Below are 16,032 nucleotides of genomic sequence, written 5' to 3'. Positions count from 1 at the left end.
GAAAAACTGGCTTTTGAGACATGTTGCTAACTGATGTAACGGCACCAAGCAGGGAGCTTGATTCGCAGGAGCGCAGCAGAGTTATGTGGTCAACTGGCGTGGGCTGTCCCTGAGAACAGGGTTTGGAAATCTTTCCGTGTGGAGCTCCATCTCTCCGGACATGCAGAGTACAGGCTCCTTCATGATAACCATCGGCAGCTTCAAATACTGCTTGAGAGACTTTGGGCTGCAGGGCTCCCTGCAGACCTCCCAGCCTTGCTCTGCTAATTCAGACTGACCCACGCGCTGCCCTTCAGGGCTGCTGGTCTGCATTTTCTGGCTGCTAACACACTCCTTGGAAGTGTTCGGTCCTGCTTTGTTCTGGTGTCGTGATCACAAAGAGGCTTTGAGTGTTAGAGACAACTTTTATAGGAGCAGAAGGGAGCCTTTGCATCCTTTCTCAGCCAAAGACAGAAGTTCCCCGCTAAACGTGACACTGGGGCATGCAGAGCTGGGCTCGGTTCCTCTCCGTCTGTGTCCCCTGCCTTTCCTTGGGGCGCTTCTTTCCGCACTTCGGTAGCTCAGCAAATCCCACATGACAGCAGAGGTGCTCCCACCCAGCCTGGCTGGGTGACAGCAGAATTGAAAACCCCAGGTTGGGGCTTTTGAAGCTCTCAGTCTGGGGTGATCCTTTTGGCTTCAGAGGGGCAGCGTGAGGCCAGTGCAGAGCACAGGGGGAAAATCCTCCCCCTCCATGCCTGAAACACTGCACCGGCACAATGCTGAGCCAGATCTTTGGGCTGTGCTTCAATATCCCTCCCCTCAAATCTCAGTGTGTCTTTTCCAAACGTTTTGCCAAAGTGTGATCCCAGGGCCTCTCGTCTCTCTCCTGTGCGCACAGCTGGCTGTCCCCACGGAAGGGATCCCTAGGAGGGATGTGCCCCAGGATGCAGGTCCTTGTGGGACGATTGAGCCCATCTATCCCTTCCATAGGTGGAGCACACTCATCGATCAGAACATCTTTTGAGGCAAGGCAGCCCAAAGCCTCACGAGTGTTGGAAAAGGACAGCAAAGGGTTAAGGTGTTCGGCCATCGCAGACACATCAGAGCTACTCTCCTTTCCTGTTTTCATTCATCTCTGGCCACTTCCACCAACACACCCACTCCCACCCCTTCCCATAACCTGGTCACTTTGTTTGGGGAAGACATTAACTTTCTGCAGTGTTGCTTTTAGTGTGTGTTTTTTTTCTTTAAGATTATGTCATTTTAAAATCATTTAACTTCTAAAAATGACAATAAACTTTACACTTTCCTGCTGTAAAACAGGCCAGTGCTGTCACTAGTCTGCTCGTTCTGGGGGATTTATGGCTCTGTGTCTGATGTGATGCAATCCTCTCAAATGAAAAATCATCACGACCGAGCCCATAGCACAAAGAGACGATTTAAGAGGAACGGGAATAATTAAAGCTGCCCCTTACAAGCCCAGCACAAAGGCATTTCTCAGAGCAGCCTGTACTCTTAGTGAATAGGCAGAAGAGGATCTTAGTTTTCCAAGACTGAAATCCCCCATGGTCTCCACCACATCTGCAAGTGAAGGCATGCCTGTGTCTTTAGGTTTTAGCCGGTGCTTGGGAAAAAAAAAGAGGCTGCCATTCTGCGGGGGGGGGATCCTTCCTCCCCGAGCCCTCCAGACCTTGCCAAGCCTGTCTTGGGGAGGGGAAGATGCTGAGCGTGTGCTGGTTGCAGCACACATGCCCGCATGGCTCTGCATCACCCTGCTTTCAGTTGTTCCCTCAGTAAGGAACCGAGAGCATCCTGTGGCCCCACATATTGGCACAAATAGCCGATAGGACTTCAGTTAGGCCATGTCTGTCATCTCTTGCTCAGCGGCTACTGTCTCACTTGAGCCTCTGGCTTGTGTTTGGCATGCCTTGGATTTGGAGGCTCCTGCTACCAAGTCTCCTGCATGAGCTGCTCACCCTGGTGCCAGTCCAGGGCAAGAGTCTTCTCAGTGTCCTGTAACAGCCCAAACCAAGAGCTGTTTAAAATTTGTAATTGTTTCCCAGGGTCTCAGGGACTATAGCTTTCTGTGTTAAACCTCTCCGATGTCTCTATTCCTGAAAGTCCCTGCTGCAGCCTGCCTTCCCCTCCGGGACCGAGGTGCCAGGTCACCACCTCCTGCTGTGCTGCTGGGGGATGGAAAAGGGACCTGTGGTGCACTAATCTTCCCCTCTGACTTTTTCCTAAGGCACCAAACTGCCTGGGGGGGGGGGGAACTGCCCAGCAAATATGTGTCCTCCTGCTTATTTACTATGTGCTTGAAATCAGAAATTTGAGAGCAATTAAAATTCAAACAAGGTATTCAAAGAAGAGAAAAAAACATGTTATAACTGAAGTAACAATTTAGGTTGTGTTTTAAAAGTCCCCACCAAGACAGTTTCCCCCAAAATTTGGGGGATTTTAGACGGCCACTTTAAATGAACTAGTGTAGATGCTCTGAAACTGGCATGTGCTGCATTAGCAGCTCTTGCCGTTGAGCTGCTCTCTCTTTGGGAATGGAATTCATGTCCAAAATGTTAAAGGAAATGACCACTCCAGTTAAATGACAGGGTGGTAATTTCAAAAACACACAAATTTAGTTTATCTGCCCCTCTTCAACTAAAAAAATGACCAGTGATTGCAACAGGAACAGACTCTGGCTGAAAGCTTTTATTAAATCTCACTCATTATCTAGAAACGTGACTGTTCTGAACAGAGTACCAGCAAGCATGTTATAGAGATCCAGTTTTTATTTACACAGGATTTTGAACTAAATGATTTTTTTTTTTCATCTTCAGTTTCTGGCTTGGCTTTGTCTGCCTTTCCAAGAGGGAGGCTTCAGATTATAAAAGCCTTAGGTCAACTTGCAGCTGAAAGCACTCTAAGATCATCGTCTTTGCAGCATTGTGCACACAAGTGGTGCAATTTAATAATGATAATAAATGTAACAAATACGAGAAGTGTGCCAGTGCTAATCACATTTCATAAGAGTAGGCTTTTTTGGTCTTAATGCAGAAAAAAAACTATCTTTGATGCAGCTCTTCTTGTTTACTATCATTTCTGTGATTATTGTTTTATGTACTTCTTAAATCCAGTTATGAATGTGACTCACTGGTATTCTCAGCGGACTGCATTCAGGGAGACCATCTTGTCAAAAGTTAGACCTGAGACAGTGGCTCATTTACTCTACATACTTATTCTCATTTTCTGTTTGTAGGGCATTGATGCAAATTCCTGATATTCAGATAATTGCATTGCTTGATTTTATCTGGAGGCATGTTTTTAAACTTTGGGCTGTTCATGCAGAATTCTCTGTAAACATTTCATGGTCGAGTTGTGATAGTTAATTATATGTGGTCGCACCAGCCCAAGAGCATCATTTCTATTTATTCATTTGATAGCCATAACAGCTAAGTTTGAAAAGAAAAGATCTGTATTCCTCCAATATACTGGTTTTCACTGGTCAGTGAAGCAATGCCAACTGGAGATAGAATAGAGCTGGACTTAGCCAGCATGGTGTCCCAAGAATAGATAGTGTCCTAAATTTTTCCTTCAGTGCATCCCGTCAATATGTCCTTCACATTTTTCCTAAATGCTTCTCCCACCATCCTCCGCCAAACCTCCCCTCCCCAACTTTCTGTCCCCTCTCTCTCCCTGTTTCTTTCACGACCTACAAAGGAATCATGCTCTGAGGAGCATCTGGAGGTGGATCTGCAGATGTGCAGAGCTGACAGTGCTGCTGTGGCTGTGCTAGTCAAAGCTTGATCTAAATCCTGCCTATCTAAACTTATCAAACCATTGGGACAAAGTTCTTGGGTGTCACTCAGTCATGCTCACATTGTCCTCAGAGGTGAAATGAAAAGACAGTATGCAGCTGCATAAGGGGGCTGAGGGTTGAGGGTTGCAACTGCTCCAGCTCTACAGCTGTTGCTTAAGAAGGGAAGGTCTTGTACAGCAGCCTCATTGCCTTTGTTATTGTTGCTTCCATTTGGCTTGGTTAAGTAATAGATTATACTCCATTTTAGAGTTCCTGTCATAATAGATGCAAATGATCTGCACTCTTTGGTTGCTTTTTTTGAGCCGACCTGTGAATAAACATTGGTTCTTCTCCAGCAGTGAAAAACCCATAATTGTCTGAACATTGAGAGAAACACATTAGCTCAAGCTGCAAAATAAACGTGTAATGGTGTAGATACATTCCTGTTTGCACTTTCCTTCAGCACATTTCCTGCACAGATAGATTGCAAAATTGGTTGTTTTAGAAGAAAGCGGTTGCAGGTGCTGCCTTTGGGCACATGGTCAGCTTAGGTAGACGTTAGGGGGAGATGCCATCTGCTGGAAAGTTTGGACATTGTCAGAAGGAGAAGCAGAGTTGAAAGCAGCTGTGAGCGAATGATATGGAAGATTAAATTAACGCTCAACGTCCATGAGTAGCCACTAGCTAGGGGTGAATCCCACCTCCCGCTTTCTCCTCAGCTCGGAGCACTGAAGCTGCTGCTCTCCTCCCAGCAGGATGTTTGTCCGGCCCTTGTTGGCCGAGCAGCTGCTGAATCACCGCCACCACTGCTGTTTGCGGTTGCATGAGGCTGGGAAGAAGAGTGTGGAGGGGAAGAGAGAAAGAGGTCAAATAGAATGATGTAGGACAATCAGTAAGAGTGGGTATAAAGGAGAATAAAAGGTTAAAAATCTAGGAATGTAAGCAGGAAGAAAAATAAGACTACAAAAGCCTTGGAAGGGAAAGCTTTTAATAGCAGGAACCGCAATAACAATAATTGTCATCAATGAGGACTGGTAAATGTGTGTCTCTAATCCAGCAAAATGTTGAACTTCACTGAGTAATGCTACTAACACCTTAGTTAAGCACTTATGCAAATGCTTGAACGATAAAGATAAAATGAAACCAAATGCAGGAAACAGCATGTCAAGAATAAAACTGTTAATTGTTTTTTGATTTAATCCTCTGATTCTCATTACTGCTTCTCTCTACAACCCACTGTGTTTTCACTGTAACTTTCAAACTTTCAAGGTGGTTGTAGAGAAGTAGGTAGAGTTTAGTGCTTTCTTCATTTCCCCCCAGTGTGTGATTGCACTAAATGTGTTTTTAATATTGCTTCTTACCACTTTGATTTTTTTATTTTTTTGTTGTTGTTGTTGTTCACATCAGAAAACCACAAGGCAGACATTAGATATGATTTATCAGGAAATATCTGGGGCTCTGCCAGCTGATTAAAAAAGAAAAAGAAGGCAAGCACAAAACACATGGGAGCCCATCTGAATAAGATTCATTGGGCAGCAGTCATGAGAGAAGTTCTCTGTAAATTGGAGTTGGATGAGCTGACAGTAACAGAGACACCTGCGTCAGTTTGTCATGGAAAAGGAGAAATGATACCTCACAACACATATTGATAGAAATTAAAAATAACAGGCTCAAGCATCCTTCTTTAGTGTCAGAGTTCTAACATATACAAATGTATACTGCTGTGGGGCTCCACTTTCGTATGCTACCTGAGATCCGGATCAGAGCCTTACAGGGAGGCATTTTAAAGTGGATAGGTTCAGCATTATTCTGCTCCTGTTGGAGTTGATGGGAATAGGCATGCACCATTAAATGCTCCCACTAGCTTTAAGGCCAGTGTTAAGCCCTTGGGAACCATGAACCATGGGTCTTGCTTTAGCAGCAGGAGGCCCTGGCAACATCCTTAGGTGGATCTTGGGGCTGGGAAGTAGAAAGAAGATGTCAAGGACAAAGAAGAAAAGAGTGAGGGAGAGAATGTGAACAGAGAAAGGAGGGAGCAGAAATGTAGGTGCATCATATATCTATTTTGTGTTGTCAACTTAATTCAACTTGGAAGCTCCGTGTCTTCCTTGCGCTGGCAGCAATCAATAGCTGATAGTAATGACTTGCAAAACTGTGAATTGTTACAGACTTGTAAGGTTTAATCTTCAAAGCTCTTCAAAGATACTATCTCAAAGATCTAGAGGAGTTAAGATATAATGGTGATGAAAAATAATAGGCAGTCACATAGGTAGCTGGGTAGCTGTGTGTGTAGATGGCTAACCAGCCAACCAGATGGCCAGGGATTTAAGAAAGTGACCTTTGGATGACCTGTGTTTCATTTGCTTGAAAGTTCAAATCTTTTCTCCCTCACCTGGATCCTGAAACTGGCCACTGGAGGATTAACAGTTTGCTGGGGCTCTTACGCTGGTCTCCATGAGGGGTCATTTCATGAAGCACCTCACCCTCGGGCATGGGCTCACCTACTCCTCTGGTCGGGGTGAGCGGATGGACCTGTTCCTCCAGAGGGAATCCATGCTATTGGAAGCATCATTGCCAGCTCCTCTCAAAATCAAGGAGACATCTTTTGCGTGATTTTTCCCAACAACAAGATGGGAGAATAAGACCATTTATGCCATCCCTGCCACTAATGATTTTTATGTGGGCTCCGGATAGCAGCACCATGGGAAGCTTAGGGGTTATTCCAGTTAAGAGAAAAGAAGTGGATTGCTGGGAAGGGGAGGGAGGACAAACTTGTGTCTTCTGAGATTTAACTGCCACTGAAATTTAAAGCTCTCCAAGCTTCCTGAATTTAGTTCTTATATCTGAAAAGTTTTCTTTGTGCTTGTCCAAAGACTTTAACACCATAGAAGACAGTAACACCAGAGGATTTCTTTGTCAGAATGCAATAATACACCCAATGTAATTAAGTACAATACTAATAACAACTCCAATAATAATAGTAGCCAGAGGAAGAAGGAAGGTTGTAAATCCTACTGTTTGAAGAATTCTACATGTACTCGGAGCCCATGAGCAACATTGCTGTTCTCAGTGCTGCAATGCTTCTCCCTCCTAGTGAAAAATAAGGTACGCTGTCCCTCTACAAAATGTGCCAAATGACATGTGAGTCAGTCCTAGCACTCTGAAATCCTATCCGGAATGCCAGGGGAGTAGTTAAGCAGCTGCCTTCTTACTGTCATAAAACTTGATAGCTTTTTGCAAATATGTACAAGCAAATGTTTTGTTTACTTTAAATGTGTTTGAACACGCATGCTGCCAAAAAGCTAAGTACCTCCAACAAAGTTTGGTATTAATTCTTTCCCATCTTCACTTGGTTGCTTATTGATTTGGCAGGAGAAGGAATTTACATAATTTAGGACAAAACAAAAAGTAGCCACAATCTATTGTCAAACTTGAAAATTTTTAAGAAATAAAGAAAAGAGTGAACACTTGGAAGAAAAAAAATGGTGGTTTTGTGGAGTTGGAAGAAAAAAAGGGGGAAGGGTACTGACATACCTTCCTTTACTGTCTAAAACAATTGCTCCAAGCAGGAAACTTGGCACTTGAAGCATTTATTAAATCAATTCAGAGGGATCTGTTTTCAACAAATGAGATAAATGTCAAGATGAAGTTTTTAGGCGCTCACAGTACATCACATTTTCCTTCCCCTAGAAAGCAGAACAAAAATGTGCACAAATAAAATTACTTACATATGTAAAAATCACATTCAGCTTAAATAATCTTTTCTTCCTGCCTGGATGTATCAACAGTGTATCAAAGCTTAATGTAATGTCTTAGGAGTATGATTACTTGAGAATGTTTTCATCCTCTCTGCTCCTTATTATTAACCTACATCAAAGCAAACATGTAAACACATATTTATCTGGGTAGCATCTTTATTTTGGTCACTGTGGTTCTTGGTGCTTCCTGTGTGTATATGGAAAGGGACATTCAGGCAAATCAATAATAATTCTTTACAATTTTTTTTGCTCTCATCCATTTAGCAACCTCTTTCTTTCTTTTTGCTCAGTCTCTCATCTCCCATGATGTGCTTTTCAGACTGTTCCAGCTCCTGGAAATGTCTGTTTTTCTGCTGCCTACTCCTTGCTAGCACAACCTAATGCTGCCAGGTGCATTTGTTGTGGCGGGCAGGAGGGAGGACCTGGCATGGAGAACCAAGGGCATGCTGCTCTCATCTGCAGCTTTCAAACTTCCATTGCCAGTTTGTCCAGAGGCTTTCTGGAAATGGAGTCCTTTGCATTTTAGTAGAAAAATGGCAACGCTCTTAGGTGCTTATATTCCCTTTTCTTGGAGAAAAGGGACAGGGAAGGTGCAGGTTGAGAAAACGCTAAAACACTTCTGGGTCTTGTGAGGTCAGAAACTGTGGGATAACGCTGATCTCTTCGTGCTGACTCTGTTCCCTGAAGATCCCAGCATGACGCCTAAACAGCCACAGGAAAGAAGGAAGTTTTATTTCCAATTTCTCGTCAGAGTACCACCTAATTATGCCTTTGCAATATGGGGGAGGGAGGGTACTAACAACTTAAAGAGCTGGGAGGGTGCTGAGGGAATCTTTCAATCCCAAAGCAGTGAGATTTGTAACCCTTACTCAAGCTAGGGAAGGCTATTGTCAATAGTCCCTTGATATTTTAGCTCTCCAAACCACTGAGTCATTGGGCCTACTCATCTGAGTCATTACAAAAGGGAGAGAGTGCTGCTGTTGCACAGAGGACTTTAGCAAAAGCCAGTTTTCAGGGAATATCCCACTGGACAAATCCTCTCCTGTCTAAATGTGAAGAATGTCCAAAACTCGACAGAGTAGAGCAAGAGAGAATCAGGGAGAGGATGTGAGGTGGGAGGTGGAAAGCAGTGATGACCACAACAGCTCAGCTGACTTCTGCCTTCTCCAGAGGACGTTCAGCCAGTTTTCCATCCCTGCTTCATATGATTCACGCTTCACTCTCCCAGCATTACTGATGGGAATCTCAAAAGATCAGAGAAGGAATGAAAAGAAAGTTCGTTCCTTGCCAAGTCAAAACATCAGCCAGGGACAACACAACTCCAGGAAAAGCCACGGAAGAGGAGAAGTATAGTTCTGATGGCTCACGTTGCTGGTTATAGAGTTTGGCAGAGCCATTTAGCAAATCTTTCTGAATGAGCTGTCTGGCAACGAGTAGAAAGGCCCAGTGGTCACACAGACTTCCATCTTGGGCATCTCTGGCACAAGTGTCTGTCAGGTTGACCTTGGCCTCGGGTAAAACAATGCTGTTTAGTCTTGTGATGGCATTGAAATACAGACCTCTGTCTTCCTAAGGAAAAGTTCATGGAGGTCTTAGAAAGCAAATCAGGAAGTTGTATTACTGTCACTGAATGCTTTCTTTGAAAGATTCATTTCTACAGGAGGCAGAAGCCTGGCTTCCAAATCTTTCCATATCTCCTACAAATCTGTATTCTCCTTCTCCACCTCTTCATCTCAATGCAGTGATGCTCCAGCCTGACGTATCTAGGGAGAAGCAAAAGCCGATATCAGTCTCTACATTTTCAGAAATTACGGAAGTGACCCTGATTCAATCTCCAGTCCATATCTTCCCTGCAGAGATACCAGCTGTATGCTTGATTTGGACCCCAGAAGACTGCAGGAGACATCATGGTGACAGGAATTTCTCAATGATCCTTATATTTTTCTCACTTCTCAAAACATGCCTGTGATAGTATGGAACCTTAAGGTAATAATCCAAATCTTAAGGTAATAATCCAAATGTGGTAGCTTTATTTCTCCCCAAGATACAAACATTGGGATTGTGTCCATTGTGTCAGCACCTCACATGTTGGCTTCCAAGGTAGAAGACAGGGTTGGAGATTATTAAATGCATCACTCCAGTGCTGTGAAAGCTATGGACATTTGTCTTCAAAGGGCAACTGAGATTTTTCAGGTACAGGCATCCCCGAGTAGCCAGAAAGCCAGCATAACCAGATTTATACTTTCCACTACTTTGTAGGCACAGGGACCATTTCATGGCCAGGGTCATGCAAGGAGGGCCTTGGTCAGAGACAGTAGTCCCTGCAGGACTGTTCTAGCTGGCATAGGTTAGAACAGACTTCAAGAATCTTTAGCTCACATGTAGGATTGTTTTGGCATCTCATAATGCCAGAATGTAGGATACTGGGATCTTCGGGTTTTATCCTGGGTTTTGGAAGTGGTCTGCTGGTTGATTACAGAAAGTACAGCCAAGAATGTAATTTGGGAGTGCCAAAGTGGATGGATTTGGGGTCTGTTTTAGCAGATACCTGTTTTCTGCTCCCCATCTTGCTTAAGATGAACTTCCACTTCCTTTCAGTTCTATTACGTAAATAAGGAGATGTGGACACTTTTATCTAACAAAGTTCAGACTATCAATGGGCTAAGAGAGACAGTCGGATCAAGTTAGGAAAGAACCTGTGGGGATAAGTGGCCAGGTTCTTAATAAAGGAGTTTTATCATTGGGATTAAGGCCAGGACCTTTGAATCAACAGACACTAGAAAAAGGGGTGAGTAACAAAGTGGTAAAGTTCGCTCATGACACAAATTATTCAGTGTAAAACCAAAAGCCAGCTGCAAAAAGTGAAGAAAAGGTTTCTGAAAACTGAATGACTGTATGAAATGGTGAATGTCTATAAATACAGAGTAACAGACGGTTAAAAGAAACAATCCTGTGTATATGTACAAAATCATGAGCTCTGACTTAGCTGCCACTGCTCAGGAGAGATATATTGAGTTATTATGAGGAGTTCTCTGAAAATATCAGCATCAACAGTTATCAGAAAGGCAAATAGCAGGTACAAAGTATTAGAAAGGGAGTAGAAAGCAGACTACAAAACACCATTATCCCAATGTTTCAGCCCATGATTCACCCACATTTTGACTGCTGCAGGCAGTTCTGGTCTCCCTAGAAGAGGATCAGAGAAAGGCAGCAAAGATGATCAAGAGATATGAATGACCTCCAGGTGGAAACAGGTTAAATAGTCCAGCACTCTTCAGCCTGAAAAAGAAATCTGGGAGGGCCTGACAGAGGCATACAGGTATAAGTGACATGGAAAAGGTATACGAGGGGGGGAAACACTTTCCTTATGCTCTGTTTCCTGTCCCAGGCATTTATTACCAGTTGCTGCTGGAAACAGGATACTCAGGTAACTGGAGCTGTTTGCTAGTTCTTACGCTCTTTTATTTGGGATAGGAGAAAGTTGTTGCAACGAACTATAACTCATATGGGAAACTTGTATTGCATCTTGCTGTATTGTGGATGTATCACTGATTTTTGCACAGTATTAAGGGCAGCAGATAAGGTCGGGCCAGGGCTTCTGCTGAGGCATCAGTTATCATAAAGAGAAACAAGCCGACGTTTAGTTTGTGGGTAGAAATTTCCCAGAATACATTGGCAACTGGGCAGAATTAGTGCTTTGGCTTGGCTCCCAAGCACACTGGCTCTCCTTTCCAGCACAGGAACAAACCTAGGCAGTGTTTTGTAAGACGGGTCAAATTCCTCAGAATGGACCTGATTCAAAAGTGTCTGCTAGTCCATGCCCATGCCCCAAGTCTAAGGGTTGTAGTAACTCTATTAGACAGTAGTAAAGGGAATCACATGGTGACACTTAGTGAAGGTATTTCAGCTTTATAAAGTTGTCAGAAATGCAGAAATTACAGCAGTGTTGTTCTAATTATTGGTGTGCATTATCTGTCATCATCACTGGTAACACTCAAGCAGTTAACATGCCCTTTGTTAAAGAGCATCATGAAAAATTGTTTTGTCACACTGATACTACTAATAAAAACTAACAAATTTTGTATGATTACTAGTGCTGTCAAACTGTGTTCTCAGCTGAGTATTTCAGATATCTATACTTGGTGTTGTTTTATCACCAATGATAACTGATCATAATTTTCATGAGGGACCTCAGTTCAGATGAGGATCCCACTTCGCTATCCCACAACATTGTGAGGACTCGCCTTACTGGGGCATCACCATTGCCATGTAAGAGATGGGAAGTGCTAGGATGAGACAGGGGTGCACACAGCAAGGCTTTCATTGATGGCAGTCTTGGATTTGGGGTAGATCTGTTCCTCACAGCACAGGAATGCTACAGGAGCGGCTCTGATGCTGGTGGACATGGATTCCTAAGCAGGGAGGTCCACCTCTGGATGAGGTGTAGGCACCTTAGGGTTAACTTGTGGCACTGCTTGAGGCTGGCAGCAGAGAAGCTGGGAGTGCCTGAGAAGCTAATCTACATGCTGGAAATGGTGTGCTGGAAACATTAGCTCTACCCAAACTAATTTTCCTTGTTTCTGAGCTTGCTCGGAGGTACCACAGCATCTCTCCAAGGCACAACATTGTGCAGCTCTCTGATAGTACCTCCAGAAATCACATGGATGTGCTCTGTTAAAAATGGGAAGGAACTAAAGGTCCTTGCCAACACACTTTAGAACTGACTATGTCTTAATTTATCCATGGCAGAGTGTCTTACTCAGTAGGTGAGAATTTAGCTATGAGTATATTGAGTGGCAGCCAGCTTGGAGCATGAGTCTAATTTACTGTAACTCTTGCTACATTCTGTCTGATCATTATCGTGCTGAACAAAATGTTTTTAAAGTGCTTTTATAGGGTTGAGTGACTTATTTAATAATTTATATCATTTTGGAGGGATTAGACGATGAATTTAAGTCATCAAATAATGTCATTATGGCTCAATGACTACATTCTTTATCAGGAAAAAAAATCAGTTGTAATTATGCTCAAAAAGACAGAGACCCTTTATTCAGCAGTTCCCCCAAGAACAATGATATCAAAGATGCTGATAGGTCTCTCAGCTGTAAAGAGGGCTGTCCTTCTTTGTTAGGAAGGAATATATCAGCTGCCGTCTGCTTATCTATATGACCATTGTGCCATTTATGCCACATATTTTCAGTGTGCCATGACTTTAAATGTCTGTTCCTTGCAGAGGCCAGTGATCCGTCTGCATGCAGAGCTGTGCAAACTCTCAGGGATCCTATGGCCCCGCTTAAGTTGGTGGGAGTTTTGCCCCTCATTTCAGCAGAGAATTTCTCTCTGCCAGAGCTCATGGAACAAAAAAAAAGGCACAGTCCTTGTGGTTACTCTCTGGAGACCTTTATTCACACCAGATTGTAAGGTGTTGGCCTGGCCCTTAGGAATTTTTTTCTGTTTTTTCCCTTTAATTTGTTTTTATTCATCTAAACTAATAGCTGCCCTGGGTAGGGGACCACTGGTATCTCAAGATGGATGTGCTTTCCACCGGTGGACTGAGCACTGCAAGATTTCATTGGACCCAGCTTATGTCTAATGCTGGCAGACTAGCAGTGTAACCCAAAGCTTTCATTTTCTCCTTGAAGGTATCCAGTGAAATGATGAAATCCTGCTCACTTGACCTCTGAGCTGGCTTTTCAGACCAGCTTTTAGCAGCTTAGGAAGACTTATCTCAGAGAGGAAAAACAGGTCATGCAGTGTGTGTGGACAAAGACTAGTTAAGTCTTATTTGAGCAAGGGAGGAAAACACATTAGGTCATCCCTTATCCTTGCAAAATGACTGTACGTACAAGATGGGCATTAATTGGAGTAATTCCCCCAGAAGCGCTTGAGAGGAGCAGGCCAGAAGCAAACATGTCTCTCCATGAGGGTGTTTGGATTTGGAGTTCTCTGCACATCACTCTCCATGTCCTTCACTTACAGCATGAGCCACAAGCAAACAGGCCACAAAACAAAAGCTCATTAAAGACAGAAGTAATGAACAAGGAACACAATCAGTTTAATGTCTAAAGGCATGTAAATTACTACTAAGGTCCACACCTGAACAATATTTTATTGCAGGCATTGCCCTCCATGCCATTTGGTGTAATATGACTTTTCTGAAGTACACTTCTTCTCATCCAAAATGCCACCTGGCTACTCCATGACTGTGTCTCTGTCCTTCCAGATCAAATGTACCCTGCCTCAACAGCCAGCAAAACCTGGAAATCTCTATATTATGCACAAAGAAACACTCTTCCCCCTCCAGCCATGCTTTCACAGCTTGAGTGCTGGAGGAGGTTGGGTCCCCACATTCCCAAAATTTGTTGCCAGCTCCAGAGTTTCTGCACGCTAAATGAAGCTATTAATGACACGTTTGTTGTCCTATTAACAAGTTCATGTTTTTAAAAGCAGAAGGAATGGAAAATTGTATGTTGATGACTCAAAATAATAATACCATTCAGCCCTCCTGTCTGGTAATGCTGTTGGCTCTACAAGCCTTATAGGAATCAAAGGCAGAAAAAGTAGATATTTTGGCCCAGAGTCACCAAGACACTAGTATTCCTTACTTCCAAAGTCTAACTGGCTTTCAACCAGACCATCCCAAACAGAATAAACTTCAGTTCATCCACACCGCTGGGCAAAAGGACTACACTGCAAATACAGGAAATGTCTTTATGTGGACACACTGAAAATACCCAGGACTGGGAAAAACAGTATTTTAAGTGTAATTATGAAGAGCTCTTTGGATTGCAGTGATATCCCACTGATATCAGGCTAAGGAAATTAAGAGACTTAAACATCTTGTTGTGTCATGGTCTTGATCGCTAACTTTGATACACATGGAAGCAGGGTAACAAGCTACCATTTTACTTTTTTTTTTAAGGCGAAACCAGCCTTTTTCCAATCAGTGGCATTACACTATATTATCTTTTTCTACCAAGGCTAGAATGAAGGAATAGCGTGACAAAGAAGCTTTGCAAGTAAGGATAATGTATGCCAGGGTAGTGCTACAAAATGCCTCTTCTCTACATTTCATTTGCTTTCCTTCTTTATGTGATGAGAAGGTGTACAGTATTTTTGTGCATCCTTTGGCCTGCTTCCCCTCGAGTGTATCACAGCAGATAAGAACTTGCCTTTACAACAGAGCCTGGTCCAAAGTCCAGTGGGATCTTTCCAATCCATTTGCATTTGGCTCCTAAATCTGTTACTACGGAGTTGATGCCTGTGCAATTCCTTATTCAGATTTCTTACCATCAGGTGAGAATTGTCTCATTTCTACGTATGGTCTAATGTCCAAGTTAGCCCCCCATGCTCCTCCACTCAGTAGAAGAACAGAGGCACCTCCAGACTCACCCCATCCATTTCAGAGGCCAGACTCGACCAGTAACCCTCCAGAGGCAATGAGTTGCCTTCACTCCATGAATGACAGGGAAAACCTGGGTGACTGGATTACATACCTAACTTTCAAATGACGTGAAATGAATCTGTGTCTGGCTGCTAGATGGGACAATATAGTAACTCCTGTCCATTGCATGTCTAGGAAGGCAGGGACTGGTGGGTCTGGCTGGTAAGATGGCTGTCTGAATCACTCAGCACTCTCTTGAATTTAGATGCCATAATAGTTGCGACACCTAATTATCCATGTATAGTAGGTGGTCCAAATAGGAGTGCACAGCAGAGCAGCAGATGTGGGTTGCTGCTGTCAGATTAGGTTGAGATTAGATAAAGCTTAATTAACACTTTATTTTCATTAGATTCAACTCTGATTAGTCACACAAAAATTATTACAGAGAAGCATGGCAGAAATCAAGAGGCACAGCTAACATTCTTGTTATTAAAATCAAGCAAGCATTTTTACAGATGCTACTAAGGAATTCCCTGAATTTGACACCTCTTGGGTCTGGAGAACAAGATGAACTTGGAAAGAGCTCTTTACCACACCAAGCAACTACTTCGTAAACCTGCCCTTTCTAGCCCTACACATCCCAAGCGATCTAATTTACATAATCATACATATTTCAACACACAGTTGAGGTACTTTATGCCATTGGTTAAAACTCAGATTATTTCCCATCATATCACTTCTATATTTGTAATAACAAGAGGGACACAGTATTTTAGAGATGTTTTATCAAGACTCCTAGTAACTTTAGTACAATTTATCAAGAGTTTTGGTGTCAAACCCCACAAATGTCACATCAGAACTCCTTACTACCCAGTATCAAACCTTTATCATGATATCCTGAATATTCTGAACCCACAGTTTGACACATCACAAGATTTTTGCCCTTCCCTTAATTAACAAATGCAGGTGAATTCTTGTCGGGGTTTAACCTCAGTCGGCAACTGAGCACCACCCAGCCGCTCGCTCACTCCCCCCCACCGGTGGGATGGGGGAGAGAATTGGAAAAGCACAAGTGAGAAAAACTCGTGGGTTGAGATAAAAACAGTCTAATAATT

At 43.2% G+C, this 16,032-nt stretch overlaps 1 protein-coding gene across 1 annotated transcript in view; it reads left to right on the top strand.

Moving 5' to 3' along the window:
• Positions 1-16,032, top strand: part of MAML2 (mastermind-like 2 (Drosophila)) — a 166,586-nt gene that overhangs the window by 120,707 nt on the left and 29,847 nt on the right. The window lies entirely within an intron of this gene.

The sequence above is a fragment of the Pygoscelis adeliae genome, unplaced genomic scaffold, assembly GCF_000699105.1.
Source record: "Pygoscelis adeliae isolate BGI_AS28 unplaced genomic scaffold, ASM69910v1 Scaffold141, whole genome shotgun sequence".
NCBI classification, from domain to species: Eukaryota; Metazoa; Chordata; class Aves; order Sphenisciformes; family Spheniscidae; genus Pygoscelis; species Pygoscelis adeliae.
This window is presented reverse-complemented; position numbering and strand designations above follow the sequence as displayed.